Genomic DNA, 19,632 nt, shown 5'->3' with positions numbered 1-19,632 from the left:
AATGGAAGCTACTGTTCCCCCTATTCCAAAGGCAACAACAAAATGTGATGCGTCTTCCAGTGTGAATCATTTCGAGACAGTATATCAACCAAGCAGAATTATGTAATTTCCATCGCAATGAACACAAACAAGACAAGCAAGAATGATATGGATTAAAACAATCCAAGCTGGAATGTATCTCTATGAGTAGACTTTCGCAAAACAAGAACAGCCAAAGCAGTTGCTTGGTACTACAGCATCGTCCCTGGTCTCTTGCTCCTCGTCTGTGTGACGTGCCTCATAACCATCTTGACTCCCACTATCTGCAGGTGGTTTCATCAGAGCTCCAACGACAGCGAGATGTAATGATAATCCCCCAAGTAGTAGCATTGTTCCCCTCCAGCCGTAGATGTCTAGAAATAGCTGTATAAAGGGCACAACAGCCACGAACGTGATCGAGTAATACCTCGACCAGCAATTACAGCCGTAGTCCCTAAATATATCTCAGAATTACTAATTCCCCCAAAACAACCTACAACTCGTGTTCTCCGATCATCATCTACCGCCCACTAGGAATTCAACTCTGGTTCTGTACCCCGCACTCTCGCTATGGAAACCGCTCCTTCTCAATCACCACTCCCACACTCTTTGGAACAATCTTCCCGTTCACACGTTGACTTACGCGTTCCACGTGATAATCTTGCGCGCCCAACACGCGGAAGGCAGCTCAGTGTGCATAAACAGAGCTCCAGTGTGCATTAACAAAAGGTTTATGCACACCCAGTGACGCGCTCTCCACCAATAGGAGTAGAGAAACTGTCGGCGGTATTATGAATACCCTTTTGTTAACAAACGTTAACAAATACAATTGTATACACTTTGTCAATTGAAAATTCGAGGTTTGAAGTACTTTTTCAAAAACTTTGTGAATAATTTGTTTGATGCGTGTGGGCTGTGTGTACGCGCGCGCGCTTCAAAATGGATTACGCGCTGTTACTAATAGCTATGAATTGCGTGCTCCGCGTGATAATATTGGCGTACGTGCGCGCCCGACACGCGGAAGCCAACCGGTTTTGAACAGCTCCAGCTGTGATTATCAACCGTTTAAACACCCCACGTGACGCGCTCTCCACCAATAGGAGTAGCGAAACTGGCTGGGGCATTTATGAATGCGTGTTATTATTATTAGTATTTTATTTTAATTCATTTGTAACCCTCTGGTTATAATATCGTTGTTAGAAACGAGAGTTCCTTAGTTGGATGCCTCAGATGAACTGGGATGGTGTTTCTGCCTCCAGCGCAAACCAAGTGCAGCAACAACAGTCAGTGACTGTACACCAGCCATTAGACTGAAAGCCACGGTGTAGTCTCCGGTTAAGTCGTAAATCAATCCTGGAGGGTATGCACAAAACAAAAGATCACAATGTGAGAATAGCAGCAAAGGGAGTCACGACTTGACTTAAAGGCAGTGGACACTATTGGTAATTGTCAAAGACCAGTCTTCTCACAATAGTGTATCTCAACGTGCATAAAATAACACACCTGTGAACATTTGAGCTCAATTGGTCGTTGAAGTTGCGAAATAATGATGAAAGTAAAAACACCCTTGTCACACGAAGTTGCGTGCTTTCAGATGCTTGATTTCGAGACCTCAAACTCTAAACTTGAGGTCTCGAAATCAAATTCGTTAAAAATTACTTCTTTCTCAAAAACTACGTCACTTCAGAGGGAGCCGTTTCTCACAATGTTTTATACCACAAACCTCTCCCCATTACTCGTCACCATGTAAGGTTTTATGCCAATAATTATTTTGAGAAATTACGAATAGTGTCCACTGCCTTTAAAAGGCGAATGTGTTTAACGACTGGCACTAATAAGTATATTGCATTCATCAGAAACAGATACATGTCTGTAACAAAATTTGTTAATGCACCGTTTGACTTTGGTTTCAGGAACCGAAGAATTGTATTCATTATAGTTCGATATTCAATTGTTGTGTTTCAACAGATGTGCTTCATTTGGAAAAACGAATCGGTGACAAAACGTCGAATTTTAGTTGAATTAATTTGCCGCACCTAAATTAATTCAAAATGTCGACGCGGGAAAAACCGTTGCTAAAGAGTAATGTGACACGATGACAGTTCGAGCTGTCGACTCAAATAAAACGTTTGCGCTAAACGTCGCTCTTTTGTCGAATTTAATTCATCGTTTTCCAATTACTTGAGTACGACACGGCAAAAGTGCGACGTTTAGCTTAGGCCTAGTCTTCTCGCTGTAGAAGAGAAGAAAAAAAAACTCACCTGGAACTCACCAGTCCCATGGCATGCCCCAACCTTTCTTTGCCGAAAATCTTTGTATTGACAACATCTACGAGTACTGTTACCATTGAAACAGCGATTCCATACACGAAAGGTTCGCCACAATAGGCCAATAAGACGTCAACCATGGATCGACAGCATAATAAATTGCATGTAAAAGTAGAGCACCAGCAAGCCACACGTGTGTGCTGACAACCTGCACAGATTGAACCAATGGACCAATCACAAAGCAAGTAAATGTTCGCCCTACTCCATAAGCAACAATGAAATGCGATGCGTCTTCCAGTGTTATTGTTTTATACACGGTAGTGTACTGCACATTATTTGCCATGCAACGTTAAGTATTTGCCAAAAGGAGTACATAAAAACAACCAGCCAGAATGATACGGATGAGAGCAATCCCAGCTGGAATGTATCTCTAGTAAATGAGAAGACTGTGAAAAAACAGGAACAGCCACAGCGGTTTCTTGGTACTACATCATCGTCCCTTGTCTCTGGCTCCTCGTCTGTGAGAGCTCCCTCATAACCATCTTGACTCCCACTAGCTGCAGGTGGTTTCATCAGAGCTCCACAAACAGCGAGGTGTAATAACAATGCTCCAAGAAGTAGCATTGTTCCCCTCCAGCCGTAGGTATCCAGGAAGAGCTGTATCAAGGGAACAACAGCCACAAAGATGAAGGAGTTGCCCATGGAATACATAGCGTAGGCTGTTGTGATGGATTTAGAGAAATAGCATCCGATTACAGTAGATGCTTTGTTATCACATATGAGATGCCACTAGCTGGTCCTGCGAAAGTAGAACACACAACCAATAACTAAATTGAATAGAGCATCTCTTTTTCTAAATAGAGATGCTGACGATTTATGTCTCATACATCGTGGAAGTGTCGTGACCGAGCGGTTAATAAGAGCACTGAATTTAAAGGTACATTTGTATTGGTTTGTTTGTATTCGTATGCGAGAAGTTTCTCCAAACTTCACTAACAGAACTACATGTAATAGTTTTCGTAATCACCTATTCTTTTACTTACCTGCAAATACAGTAAGGATGAAGGTGATGGCGTATAAATTTGACTGGAATGACGCAGTTATCATGGAGATACCAACAACTAATCCACTAATTGTCACCACAGACCTGGCGCCAAATTCTCCTTTAGTGGCGTTGCTAGGATGCCTGTTCAGAAAGAGCTAACTTGTTAAATAACACAGGGTGTAAGGATGAAGGTGATTGCGTACAAACTGGATAGGAATGACACAGTTATCATGGAGATACCAGCAACTAATCCACTCACTGTCAACACAGTCCTAGCGACAAATCTCTCAATTAGTGGCGTTGCTATGATGGCCTTAGAAAGAGGAACTTTTTTTAAAAGAGAGTTTGTCATAGGTAAAGCAGACTTTGGAAAAGAAAAAAAACATTACATCTCACTATGATTTGTAAAAGGGAAGGCACACGTTTGGTAATTACTCACAACAATAACTTAAAAACTGACTTGGTAACTAGCATTGGAGAGCTGTTGATAGTATAAAACATTGTGGGAAACGACTCCCTATGAAGTAATGTAGTTTTCCATAAAATGCCTTTCTTTTTGAAAAAACATTAAAACAAATATCAACTCTCGATATCGAGAATAACGGATTTATTGTATAAACACATGTCATGACACAGCGAAACGTGCGGAAACAAGGGTGGGTTTCCCCGTTATTTTCTCCCAAATCCGATGACCGATTGGGCCTAAATTTTCAAGTTGTGATGCACGAAATTATTTGGTTGTGTGTATACATATTAATAGCGATCGAAATTGAAAGATTTGAACGCTCAAAAATATAGAAGCAGTTCTCAAAATCATATGTATTTACTGATGGAACTAATGTTAATGCTAACAAGAAATTACGACGTTGTAAGTGTAGGGGATATTAATTATTGGATCTATAAAATAAATTACAATAGTTTTCAGATGATTTCAAAATAAATAGTAATTTTTGTATGCATAAATTCGGACAAAATATTCTACATGTAAATAAAACAAAATGCAACAATGACAACATACTAGGTAAATTGAAATTAAAAACACGTAGTTTTTTTGTGTTTTGATTGTTTCTGTTTTGGAATTGGTTTTGTCGCTTTCCTCAGATTTAAATAAGGCCTTCGTTAGTTTCAAGAAGGAGAATACAAAAAACATGTAAAACTTCCGCTGGGCGTTGGTATTTCAGTGCTGGTAAATTTAAGATAGTCGTTGTGACACAAGTCGATACAGTTGTTCTGAAAAGAGTCTCTAAATACAACGATTTCTTTGCGGGTTTATGGATGGCCTATAATGTTGGTTACGGCTCATAAATAACACAATAGAGGGCCTACTTCAAAGGGCCAAATTTCACAGAGCAGCTTAAAGGCACTTGACAATATTGTACGTTCAATTAAGTTTTGTTTTACATGTATTCACTGGTATATAATTGCTGTGGTTTATTTGCTTTGTCATTTTTGTCAAATAATCTTCATATTTTTAAATTATTGTATATTGTATTTTTCTCTAAACATTTTTATATGGAGCTGGTCTACTGTTGTAATTGCCTGTAAAGGATGGTTAATTTTTTATTTTTTTTAAATTGAACTGAATTGAATTGAATTGAATTTAATGTAATTGGTAATTACTCAAAATAATTGTAATAGCGTAACAACTTGGTAAACAGCAACGGATAGCTGTTGATTGTATAACACATTGTGAGAAACGGCTCTCTTCTGAGGTAATTTAGTTTTCGAGAAAGAGGTAATATTATTTTCCAATAAAATATTTGAGTTTGATTTCGAGAAGAGTTAGAACAAGGGTGTTTTTTCCTTCAGATATTGTCTCGCAACTTAGACGACCAATTGAGTTCAAATGTTCACAGGTTTGTTATTTTATGCATATTTTGGGATACACCAAGTGAGAAGACTGGTCTTTGAAATTACCAATAGTGTCCAGGGTTTTTAAGCAAAAGAGTAGCCAGGCTCAACAACTGTATGCTATCCAGCGAATAAGGTTACCAGCTAAACAACCACGTCACGTACAATGTGTGATTGCTATCCTGCCCATTTTGTGTTCAGTAGGTATGCCTCAAGCAATCTTTGCTGCTTACAACTTTATGCTTACCAAAATAAGGTTACCAGCCAAACTACAATGTGTGACTGGTATCCTGTCTAGCAGATATGCCTCAAGCAATATTTTGCTGCTAAATCATTTCTTTAAATTTTTGCCATGCTTATTGTTTAATGCCATGAAAACATACCGGAGGTTTAATTTGACTATAAAGAAAAAAAAAAAAAAAAAAAAAATATGTATCCTAGCAACGCATGTAAAGGAGAGACTTGGCGCCAGCATTATTCTGAGCTTCCTGCTTAAATAAAACAAACTGCATAAAAGTGCACTTGTTTTCATGACATTAAACAAAAACACCGGGGAGAGCCCCTTCTCTTTTCAATAAGTGCACTGGGTTATTTTACGTGCGCTACAAAACACGATACAAACAGCTCTACGTCCCATCCGCAGGACGAAGCAGAGGTTAAGTGTTTTGCTTAAGGACACAAGTGTTGCGACCACCGTTGATCATAACACCAGAGTTTTAAATTGGTGCTCTTTACCGCCAGGCCACGACACTTGCAGGTGAAAGATCTTTAGCAAGGTTGACTATTACTCTGTGCAAAAACAAATCTCTACATGTTTTCTTTTCTTTTTCATTTACATGCAATTTTATTTTATTTTATACTATAGTACTGCATGTAGTTACCATAGCCTCAGACAACCATATAGATGACCAGAATCATCTTCATCAAAAAGTGCAGTCACCGTCATCACTGTCAAATGCATCTTGGGTTGTGTTCATACAGGCGAACCTCCACAGTTGCCACATGAAGCTGAACACTCTATACATGCAGTACTATAATATTATGACCTATACAAGTACATTTACGTCGTACAACTTTCATGCAGTTTGTTTTATTTAACAGAACCTCAGAATCATGTTTTTTTTTGGTCAGGTTTTGTTTATTGAAACGTGTATCACTGGATTCCTGGCCCCAGAAAATGTATGTTCAGCACTTAAAATTGAAGCCCTAAGACCTTAGAAGCGGAGATAATTATTGGGAAATATCTCGTTTAAGAAGTTGGCGGCCATTTTTGTTTTCTTGTTGGCCAGTTTTAGCGTTACGAAATTATTATTATTATTATTATTATTATTAAGCATTTAGGTACGCTATTCATGGTAAAACCATATCACAGCGTTTACAAAGAAATGCGTTTCATTTGATTCCTTGTCAGTGAAAATGTATGTGCAGCACTACAAATTAAAGCCCTAAGTCGTTTACAAACGGAGATATTGGGAAATATCGGGTTTATGTCGGCCATTTTGAATAAAAGGCCGCCGTCGTACTTCCCCCTACCTGATTGCTTAAGAGTTGTAATATGTTAAAGAGGACATATTGGTATGAAACAGTTTACATACTTATTGCTGCAATTTGTCCGAGGTCATATCAAATAAAATGCCTTGGGCTACTATCTGTTTTTTAGTATTCTGACTTTGATTCACAGGAACTAAGTCTAGGTCAAAACACAGAGTTAATCTAGGGATAAACTGCAAACAATGCGTTTCCATGTAACTATAAACCCCATGGTATGAATATTCAAGAAGGAAAATACAAAATCCTTGTTAACCTTTCGGCTTGTTCCGCCCATCAATGAGTTAGTCTTGTGCGCAAACAAGATCCTCCCCTCAACTCGACCCCCTTTTTGTTAACAATCTTTTTGTTCACCCCTTCTTTCTCTTCGTTTTTCAACTCAATCATTAATTACTAAACATTTTGTTGATTTACACGTTTTGTGATTGCTGTGTTGTTTATTAGCTTTTTATAAAGATTATGTTAGGGTCGAACGTGAGCCCAATTTTGTTTGTATGTTTCTACATAAGCTTTGATGAAAGTTCATTGGTCATGGGACAGCAGTTTTTGCATAATACCCCAAAGGTACAGAGCACTGTATTCTCCTAACAAATGCACACCGTTTAAAGGCAATGGTAATTGCCAAGGACTAGTATTCTCACTTGGTGTATCTCAACATATGTATTAAATAACAAACTTGTGGAAATTTGAACTCAATCGGTCGTCGAAGTTGCAAGAGAATAATGTAAGAAAAAACACCCTTGTCGCACTAGCTGTCTGCTACCAGATGCTTCGAGTCACCAGCTGATGTCTCTAAATCAATTAAATTAATTGTTTGAGTTAAAAATGTCTTCTTTCTCAAAAACTACGTTACCTCAGATGGAGCCGTTTCACACATGTTTTATACTATCAACAGCTCTCCATTGCTCGTTACCAAGTAAGTTTTATGCTTACAATTTTGTTGAGTAATTACCAATAGTGTCCAGTGCCTTTAAAGGCAGTGGACACTATTGGTAATTACCTAAAATAATTATTCGCATAAAACCTTACTTGGTAACGAGTAATGAGGAGAGGTTGATAGTATTAAAACATTGTGAAAGCGGCTCCCTCTGATGTGACGCAGTTTTCGAGAAAGAGTAAATTTTCTATGAATTTGATTTCGAAACCTCAGAATTAGATGTTGAGGTCTCGAAATCAAGCACAACTTCGTGAGACAAGGGTGTTTTTTATTTCACGACTTATTATCTCGCGACTTCGACGATCAATTGAGCTCAAATTTTCACAGGTTTGTTATTTTATGAATATGTTGAGATACACCAAGTGAGAATACTGGTCTTTCATTAACAATTACTAACAGTGTCCATCGCTTCAAACCAGGTTGCACGTACAGGGAACCATACACATTGCCTTGTAATCTGGTTTATCACAGTCTAAGGCCAAATTCAACTCAGAAAACATTTTTGGAAGAATACCTTTTTTTATCAGAAGATTGTCATTGGAACGACTCGGATGTACTGCGATTGCGTTTCTGCCTCCAGTGTAGCCACAGTAAAGCAGCAACAGTCAACAGTTGTACACCAGCCATTAGACTGAAAGTCACGGTGTAGTGTCCAGTTAAGTCGTAAATCAATCCTGGTGGGCGTACATAATAAAGACATTAAAGGATTTGGGTACTTTTTCAAAATGTCCACAGATTTACATTAAACTTACAGGGTTTGAAGATAATGAAAGTGGAAGGCTTCCCTTCAAATGCCACTTACTGAGGTGCTGTAGTTTTTGAGAAATGAGTAAAATAATTTTCGTCTCATGAGACGAAAATGATTTTCGTGACATTGTTTTACTCATTTCCCAAAAACTACAGCACCTCAGCACGTATGATTTTAAGGTACGCTTTCTAATAATCAATATCTTTAAACTATGTATTTTTAGTGTAAATCTGCGGACATTGTGTTTTTTGTCCTACAAAAGTTACATAAACCCTTTAACATAACAAAATACATAGTTATAGACATTTGTATGCAATAATAATTAAGTTTATATGCTTAGAGGCATTGCATGGTGAGGTATCAATATAATATACTCATAAATACCCCAGACAGTTTCTCTACTCTTGTTGGTGGAGAACGCGATACGTGGGGTGTTTAAACGGTTGATAATGACCAGTGTTTATAACCGGCTGGTCGTGACTCGTTCTTAAACGTCCATTAAAACCTTGCAGGGTCGTTGCCGTGCGCTATCACACGGTAATTCGACCCTGCCGGCTTTAAACGGCCGTGAACTCGTCGCTACCCTTTTACTCCCTTATTTGGTTTGCGGTAGCACCATGTGTGTATCTACTACTTGCCGGGTAGAGTTTGTCCTTTAAATAAATGTTTTCCATCTTCTACTACCGTGGAGTAGATTTATCGGATTGTTCGGGAGACCTTTAGTTCTGAGAAGAACTGTCCTGGGGCCAATTTCATAGCGCTGCTAAGCACAAACATTTGATCAGCATGACATTTCTCTCTTGATAAAAACAGGAATGCCAACCCAATTTCCATGTGATTTTCAGGACAAGCAAACAACAGCTGAACACCAATAAGAAGCAACATGCAACAAATCGAAATTTGGTTGGTAATCCTGTTTTTATCAAAGAAGAAATTTCATGCTAAGCAATTTTTTATGCTTAGCAGCTCTATGAAATTTGGCCCTGCTTGTTAACTACAACCTGGGCTGTGTACAATTGGCTGGGACTACTATACTGAGCTTAAAGCCATTATACACTTTCGGTAAACAGTATTGTCCAAGTCCCACACTTCGTGTATCACAACTATACATAAAACAACAAGCCTGTGAAAATTTAGGCTCAATCGGTCATCGGAGTCGGGAGAAAATAACGGGAAAACCCACTCTTGTTTCCGCGCGTTTCGCCGTGCTATGACATGTGTTTAAAATAAATCCGTAATTCTTGCTAACGAAAATTGATATTGTTTTAATGTTTTCTCAAAAAGTAAAGCATTTCATGGAATAATATTTCAAGAGAAGTCTTTCACCATTACCTTCTGTAAACCCTGAACATTATTTGTAATTGTTTATTATTTTTTTGTGTTCTGTACCGAAAGCGTATAATGGCTTTAAAGGATCGTTATCAACTGCACTACTGCGGAGTCAGTTCTTAAATTGGTCTCGATGTTTCGACTAGCTTGCTCTAGTCATCGTCAGGAGACATTATGTTGTTTAAAAGCTTACTGTTTCCTGTCTAAACCTTGTCATAGTTGTATTTATATTATGTGAAAAAAACATGTTTGTTGAATTTGAGCTTTGCTTCGCATATACTAATCCAATAATGTGTAAAATATATATGGTAAGAACCCTATACAAATAAATACTGAAATAGTACCATTATATCTCAAAACATAGTAAATCCCTCCCAGGTAAAAATTCCAGTTGAACCTAGTTAAACTGGGTTTAACTGGAACTAGTTGAAAACCAGTTGATAAACTAGTTAAACACAGTCAATACCAGTTGGTTTAATATGGAAAATGGACAGAGACCTACTGGTTTATAATTTCAACCTAGTTGAACTCAGTTAAACCTAGTCCAAGCCAGTTGGTTAATATGGAAAATGGACGAGTTTGGTCACTATCCAGTTGAACCAGTTGACACCAGTTAACTAGGTTCAACTGGAATTTTGACCTGGGCTAGTATTGAGCTTCGTACAGGAGATTGTCTTCGCTCATGTTTGTATCATTTTGGCTGTTGACCCAATGACCAATTTGGTGTTTTAAAAATCAACGATGTTTAACAACAACTTATTTCAAAAGGTTTGTTTAAAAAAAAAATTCCCAAACCGGAAAATAAGTTGTAGTGTTCTCATTTACGCGCGTATTCGTCACTTTTTGTGGTTACACACCTACATTCCGACACCCCTATGTTCCGACACCCCTATGTTCCGACAACTCAGCCTATATTCCGACATCCCTATGTTCCGACACCCCTATATTCCGACACCCCTATATTCCGACACCCCTATGTTCCGACACCCCTATTCCGACACCCCTATGTTCCGACACCCCTATGTTCAGACAAGTTATATTCGCACATTGTTATTCTGTTCACCAGTAACAAAAACACAAGTTGTATTACATGTTGCCTGGCGAATTTCGGCCGGTAATAAGTTTGAACATTCATCAGTTGAATTTTGTCCATTGTTTGTTTAAAGTGATTGAATCAAAATTAAGATAATTGAATCACACATGAATTTGGTGCTTTTGTTTTGTGGTTATAAACATGAGTTATATGGCTCCCCGAGTAAGTAAGCCCACAAGAAAATGCTCGGTACTTTACAATTTCCTTTGTTAGATGTGTGTCCGTGACATGAGCCTTCATAATTTATAAAACAATTACAACTCTCCCCTGCGTTTTTAGCGCCGATGTGTAATTTCTTTCATTTGCCCCCCCCCCCCCCAAGTTTTATTTATTTATAATAATACAAGTAATAATAATACGTTAACAATTAATAATAACAAATAATCCAGTCCTACCCCCCCCCCCCCCCATTTACTCAGTCCTTCTTACTAAATAACACTTTTCATATAAATTATACTCGCACCGTTTTTCTTGAAAAATTGCTAACACAAAATGTTGGTGCAGGTTGTCGGAACATAGGGGTGTCGGAACATAGGGGTGTTTTGGTTGTCGGAATAAATGGGTGTCGGAACATAGGGGTGTCGGATTATAGGTTGAGTTATTTATTTTAAATTTATTTTATATTCTTATTATTTATTTTATATATTTATTATTTGCTGTTGGTTGTATAATTTTCTGTTGTTAATGCTTTGTGTACTACATGTATATTATGTTAAATCTATATTAATTTTATTGTGTACCCCAGATGTGGGGCAACAGATCTACGGATCATAGTATGTATTTGCTTTGGTTGTCCCTTGCCCATCTCGGGGTTTATTGTCAATGTATTATGTTTTGTACTCACCTTAATAATAATAATAATAATAATAATAATAATAATGGTAAATGGTATATTTAGGGGACATCGTAAGAAGTAAGTGTTTGGGAGACATTTCACTTGTTAAGCATTTTTATGTAAGTTGTTTGTAGAAAATCAGATTTTACAAATTTTATTTCATAACACATCCAATACCAATAAGTTAGAGAGAGAAAAAAACAAATTAAGCACACTTCCTAAGATATAATTCGTTCATGTAGTAATTATTGTCTCCCAACTATTTTTTTACTTTATGATGGTCATTTAGGTGACATTGAGAATTCAGCGTTAGGAGACTGTCTCCTAAAGCGTTTTAATTGCTGCAGTAGTTATATCATTGTAAAGAAAGATAAGAATCTATTTTGAAACGATAGAAACCGTAATGGTCGAGACTTAAATATAGTGCCGATTGCGCTATTGACCATGACAGGAGCAACAGGACTAACTTTTAATAAACAGACTTGGGACTTGGTTCTCCAAGGTGTAAATAAACAAAAGAAAAGAAACAACACCAAAGCAACACAAACCATGCAGAAAAAAACAAAACACACAACATTGACAACACCAACAAAACAAAATCAAATCAAAGCAAAGGAAAACAAAGCTCGAACAGACCAGATGAACAAAACAAAATAAGACAAAAATTATTTACACATTAACAATTCATGTAAATGTTTCAAGTGACACATCACTACCACTAATGGGGAGGGAAGAGGGGGGGGGATTTGGAAATTAAAAAGTAAAATAAAACAAAATTAATAAAAAACAAGAACAAAATGATACCCTAAACAAACGGCATTTTTTTATTTTTTTTTAAATTATTTTAGAACGCTCCATGGTGGTTGCAATAGAGTGTATTAAAACTTAAGACAAAATAACGAGGAAGGAGCACGTTGTGTACCCCTCTCACAAAGCTAATCAACCAAAGATTCCCCAGACACACAGCTACTTAACAAATTCGGTACTTGCCCTTGCAAGTGAACAATGATGGTCATACGAACAATAACACATGTTTGGCCCTGTTTCAGACCTAAACAACCCAAACACTAGCAAATAAAGTAAGCTTCAAATGAGGATCTCTGTTTAGCTTCTTTTTGTTTATTCTTGGTAATGGAGGCATGCTAAAAAAACTATGCATAAATTCCCCAAGATAGCGCCTGCTGGTGTAATCATTTGTTAGTTTGTGTGCATTCGCACAACTGTTGAGGGTCACTAATTTGAAAGAGCTGCCGGAGGAAGTGAAAAAAAAATGTCCACAAACATTCATACATAAGTCTTATTTCACTTTTTATCATAAATGGCATTTATGAATGGGAATGAAAGAGTGGCAACTCAATCCTAAATGACCGTTTAAACCCTTGCAGGCTCGTGGTTGTGGCCATGGCTCGGTCATGAGATGGCCATGACCCTACCAGTTTTAACCTGCAGTTTAATACCTCGTTGCTACTCTTAATTTTGAGGCAAAATGTTTAATAACTTTGTTGGGATACAGTCCATTAGGAGACAATAATAAGAAATTGCATCAGAGTAACTCCATTTAGGAGACATATTATAACAATATGAAAAAGACAAGCAATGGTACAGGAGACAAAAAAACAACAATTGGGCCCTGTATAGTTCTCAGATTTGCAATACAAAACTAAATAGTAAATGTCTGAAGTGAAACATTAAGTGTACACCATATCACTCGCAGCAGTCAATATTTGTATAATAATGAAATGCAGATACATTCCATTAGGAGACAATAATAACAAATTGCATCAGAGTAACTCCATTTAGGAGACAATTTATAACATTATGAAAAAGACAAGCAATCAGGAGACATCAATATAGTAAGTCATAGCCTACTACAGGAGACCAAAAAAATTGGTCATACAATTAACATTTTCAGTAATGTATGTTTTTTTTAATTTAATAATATTAAATTAAAAGAAACTGTTTTATTCCAGTCACCCATCTCAATCCAAGGGACCCCAGGATTATACAATGTGCTCACCCACTCTAATTCAACAACACATTTAATTCAACAACCTTTTTCTATCTGAATTAGTCAGTAGCTGAACAGATTATTTTTTTTAAGTGGTTGGCCAGCATTTCAAATTTGTTACGAGGGTGAACCATCATTGTCTTGATGACCAGGAAACACACGCTGCTCAGAGAGGTGTATGTATGGATCGCTAAACTGGACTACATGGGCTGCACAAACATGGCTGCTGGATCGATGATCAGATTGGATACTGGTTACTTAGGTGCAGATCTGAATGGTTCCTCTACAATCTGTAAAGAAGACAATACAAAAGTTATAGGCTTAAGGATTTTATTTTTGAGAACTAGAAATCTAAACTGCACGGTGCTGCAGCAAACATGTATCTTTTAAAATGTTTAAATTAGGTCGGTGGTGGGCTAGCACCTGTCGCCAGTTGCAGTGTTGGAATTTCAACATTTTTACATTACAAATAGTGTGGCGTGGCCGAATGATTAGCACATTAGGCTTTGAGTCCCAGTAGTGACACTTGTGCCCTTAAGCAAGACATTTAATCATTATTGCTTTATCCTCCAGATGGGTCAATGGATGGTAAAGCTGTAGGTCCCTTGTCTCGTGTAATGCACACTTGGTAACACTTGTCACCATGAGAAGGGGTTCGCCCCAGTGTTTCTGGCATGGGAGGCCGTGATATTCTTTAATTGTGAAGTCTACACTATCCAATGGAGGAAGGAATAGTGGTCTGGTTCCCTGCTAACACTTTTATGACCTCATATTAAGTAGACCAGACTTGGACTATAAAATCTAAACCTCTCCTCTCCCCCCCAGTGTATTAAGTACACTGTACATCTCCATGGGGACGAGATTAATGAGGTCAAAATTGATAAAATAGTCAAATTTCCATGTAATGAATAAGAAGTCACTTATCAACTGCATGATTAGTTTGGTATTAAACATAGCAACAAACAGCAACAAACATTATATTCACCTTTTTAAGTCTATATTGCAGAAGGCGAAACTCACAGAACTTTATATAGAGGGGATCATTTTTGTACTGCCAGACAATTGATGAATTACTACAAGCGCTTCTAGGATAAGAACTAGTAGTTGATAGATGCTTTGGAGTGTCTGCAAATGGAGGCAATGATGAATTGCTTAAACCAGATACTGTTTCATTTTCAGTGGATTCCAGAGGCTGCTGTTGCTTAGGAGGTAGATGCTTCTTCGCAGACTGCTTCCTCTTTCTTTTCTTAATGTAAGAACTTAAACAAAGTTTCTTATGATGGCCCATCCTGCAAAATATTCACACACATAAAAAGGATATTTGTTGTAACATTTCTCTTGACAATATTAATGAAAAGACATTTCAGACGATTATTAGTCAAGGAACAAAATAATGCTCAGTCTTTTTAACACTTTGTCTCCAGGCAACACTAAGGTAAGGCTGCTTTTAAATGGAAATGATCCAAGCAAATTTTGGGCAGTAGCCAATATTACATATAATGTCTTTGTTGGCAAACTAGCGTGTTCCATCATGTTCACTCTTCATACATGAAGCATATTGGGGAAATTCCTGTATCTGACTGCTACTTTTGCCTTGCTGGGTACAATCTCTTTACCTTTCAAAACAGGTTGGAGTTAACGGAAATTAAGGCAGATAAAGTGATTGTCAAACACACAATTTTGACCAGCAAATTTTCTCACTTCACAGCTGAAAAACATCACATAGTTATCGTTAAAGCATTGGGCCTAGGCCTCATAAATTATTACCTGACTACCCTATACCCATAAATACTTCTAATACATTAGAATACCTTTGCTCCTTGGCCCTACCACTTGCACCAAAACACGTGACATTTTCTGAAAATTGAACCAAATGATTTCCTCCCCCCCCCCCCCCAATAAAAAAATCAGCAAATTATATATATACATTTTTAATATAAAGCCAGCACTGCAGCAGAGCACAATGCAGGCAAACCCTAGACCCAGTGACTGGGGCGCTGTACTCCTTTTTGTGATTTTGACATTATCGGTCGTACTAGCGCCCCAGAAAGCCGTATATATGGAAACCGCACCTAACATTTACCAATTCAGGTTTTTTCCGAATCAGTTAAAAGTTGTCAAAATAAGACAAAAACTCGACAGAATTGCTTGAAAATCGCCTACTGGCTTCTCCAAGTATTTAAGGTGAAATAAAATGCATTTAATTGCACTCATGATCATTTTCTGTCCTCCAAATCGATGTTTTTTTAGCCCACTATCAGTCACGCAAATTTTCCGTTAGAAGTCAGGGCATCCAGTCTGGTATCCTGCGTTGGTTGACTGTGCAGAAAACAATATGAATTGAAAGTCAAGGCCTCAGAGTCAGATACCAGACTGGATGCCCTGATTTGTTCGCTCCCTGCGGTTTCCATATAAACGACTTGCTGGGGCGCTAGTTGTAGTAGTACGACCGATAATGTCAAAATCACAAAAAGGAGTACAGCGCCCCAGTCACTGGGTCTAACTAGTCTACTCTAAGGCAAACCCATTAAAAAGCAAAAATATGCTAGCTTATTTTCATGAAATTCTGCAGCGAAATCTGCCAGACAGTACAGGGGTACCCAGTACAGACATGAATTCTTCTTCACTTTCAACTGGAATTTCACCAAATTCAGCCGGCACATTTTGTTAACAATACACTACACTAGTTAACACTCATGACCATGTGATTGTGAATGACAGCTAGCTTAGCCTGATTGTTGTAAATTAGTCAGTGGCTTTTACTCTTTCGGGCCCGCATGTGGACATTATCAAGGTAAGTTGACATGTCAGGGCAAATACAGAACATGGGTACCCAGAACACATAATTATTACAACTATTTAGTACTAGTACTAGTCACTAAATTAGAATTTGCTTATCTTACCTGTGTTCAACAGTCATGAGGATTTCACCGCACGTAAATCAATTTGCAAACTGCAATCAACGAGAGTTTAAACGAAGTAATGGTTCATTTTATCAATCGGAAAACCAAGCATAGAATGCAAACCGATTGACAAGAACACGGGTAAATTAAATGTTAGACTTCCTTTCACGTTTCGTGCAGAATAAGTAAAAAATGAGCTAAACACTGAAGTGATTGAAATGCACTCTTTAAATATGCTCAAACAGTAGGCTTGTTTGTTTGTTTGTTTTATTTATCTCCAGTGTGTGATAAGCTTGTTAAACCTCGTACCCATGGTTTACAAAGTGAAAAGAGCAGTCAACCCCTCACTGCTGCTCGACCCACCCTGGCCCTAGGGACGAAGTTGGCGGAAAACTATGAACTCGAAGCCGCCTTCACGCGCGCAGCGCATTCGGAGACACAGCCTCATAATTAATAAATTCGTGTAAACCTGTGCGGCACCGGCTGCTGATCTCACGAACACTCTCGGTACTACTACCGCCACCAAATAAAATGGGACCGAAACCGTGGCTTGAAAAGGCATGGAACAATTCTCTTACAAATATCTTTGCAAGCCCGAAGAAAACAATAAGTCGCCCACGTGTGACACATAAACAATGTAAATTCTTATGTAGGTCAATAAAAGATTTTTAGCCATGTGTACCCAAATCACTATAAAAGTGTCATCTGAGGTAAAACACTTCTGAACTGACAAACACAGTTGCCCCCTGTCCCCAAACAATAGAAGGTAATAACGGGGATAAAACAGGTTTGGGTGTAAATACAAAACCTCGCATTTCCATGAAAACGGGATAAAACATGTCTGTATCCTGTTTTTGAAGACAAAATAGAATGAAAATCTGTTTTAATAGAATTTGGGGGTAAATCAAATTTTAAATTGAGACTATAATCCAAAAAGAATCTGGCCACGAAGAGACAAATACATGTACAAAGAAAAGACAACAATTTTATGTAACACCAACTTTATTAGAAGTCACCAAAATTACGTTTAAGTCGATTCCAATGTTGGATCTGAATATCATAAAAGATACGCAAGTGTTTCACCATGTCTTCTTGTCAGCTGTTATAAGAAGACACCCTGCATTTAATGATGCAGCATAACTACAGTAAATTTTAATTATTACTAGGCTAGTGCACCATATGTCCTAGGAGTGCACTGCTAGGACAGCACTGGCTTCAAATTTCAAATGGGGGCAACCGGGGGCATGGCAGTTAGGGCATGTACCCCCCCCCCCCCCCCCCCCCCCCTCCTGTCTCGTCCCTTAATTATGTCACATGGTGCTAACAACACAGACCAATCCAAATGATCCAGGGTGACAACACTGACCCATCACAATGATTCAAGAGTGTTTTCAACAACACTGACCCATCAAAATGATTCATGGTTTTATCAACACTGACCAATCAAAATGATTCATGGTTTTATCAACAACATCGACTCATCAAATTGAATCGGTTTGCTATCAGAAAGACTGAACATAGAACAAAATACAGTGCACAAACAACACTAGCCGCGGGGCATCTTGTGTGTTAACACCAATGAACAAAATATGCAGTGTATAGCTGATCATCAATTGTTTATAAGAAAAGCAACCACTAACATATTAGAGAAAGGACAGTGTTTTCTGGAATACAACTCACATGAAGAAACTTTCCTAAGCAGTGGTAAACTTTAAAAGCTAATCACCCATAACTGTTGAACACTGAACAATAGTATATTTTGAAAGTTAAGTTAACAATTAGTCTACTTTAACTGTGTTTTAAAAGCAAGGTACACCATTGTTAATTGTCAAAGACAAGTATTCCCACTTTAGTCCCAAAATATGCTTAAAATAACAAACCTGTATTTGGATTTTTGTTGACTGAACAAATAATTAAATGAAATTACATGTAAAAGAAAACATTGTAAAAATCTACCCTAATTTGCATAGAATTTCAATGAATTTATAAGCTTTAGAAACAATTCAAGCCAAACTGGGCCCTGTATAGTTCTCAGATTTGCAATACAAAACTAAAATTAATAGTAAATGTCTGAAGTGAAATATTAAGTGTACACCATATCACTCGCAGCAGTCAACATTTGTATAATAATGAAATGCAGATACATTCCATTAGGAGACAATAATAACAAATTACATCAGAGTAACTCCATTTAGGAGACAATTTATAACAGTATGAAAAAGACAAGCAATCAGGAGACAGGGCCACGATTTTCAGAACTAAACAACCCAAACACTGGAAAATAAAGTAAGCTTCAAATGAGGATCTCTGTTTAGCTTCTTTTTGTTTATTCTTGGTAATGGAGGCATAATAACTACTCATAAATACCAAAGACAGTACAGTAAGTAGTATACATGCCTGTTGGTGTAACCATCTGTTAGTTTGTGTGCATTTGCACAACTGTTGAGGGTCACTAATTTAAAAGAGCTGCCCGAGGACTTGAAAAATGTTTTGTCTACAAACATTCATCATAAATGACATGGGAATGAAAGAGTGGCAACTCAATCCTAAAAAAATGACCGTTTAAACCCTTGCAGGCTCCTGGTTGTGGCCATGGCTCGGTCAGTTTGGGCCCTGTATAGTTCTCAGATTTGCAATACAAAACTAAATAGTAAATGTCTGAAGTGAAATATTAAGTGTACACCATATCAATCGCAGCAGTCAATATTTCTATAATAATGTAATGCAGATACATTCCATGAAAAAGACAACCAATAGTACAGGAGACAAAAACAACAATTTCTTTGGTCATACCATGAACATTTTCAGTAATGTGTGTTTTTTCACTTTCAGCAAAACTGATTTAATGTTTGATTCAAAGCAACCTTAATCCAAGAGACCCCAGAATTGTACAATGTACTCACCCTTTCTCAAAGATCAAGGCCCAGGATATTGAAAATCTTTCTTTCAAAACTTTAAATAACCATGGAATTGTATTTCAATAATTGTATTAATTTGGTCTTTATCCACCATTCAGAGATTCATTGATCCTAGTCACAAATCACTATGTG

Source organism: Asterias rubens, chromosome 14, assembly GCF_902459465.1.
Source record: "Asterias rubens chromosome 14, eAstRub1.3, whole genome shotgun sequence".
NCBI classification, from domain to species: Eukaryota; Metazoa; Echinodermata; class Asteroidea; order Forcipulatida; family Asteriidae; genus Asterias; species Asterias rubens.
The sequence above is the reverse complement of the archived record's forward strand: the minus strand, read 5'-3'. Positions refer to the sequence as shown.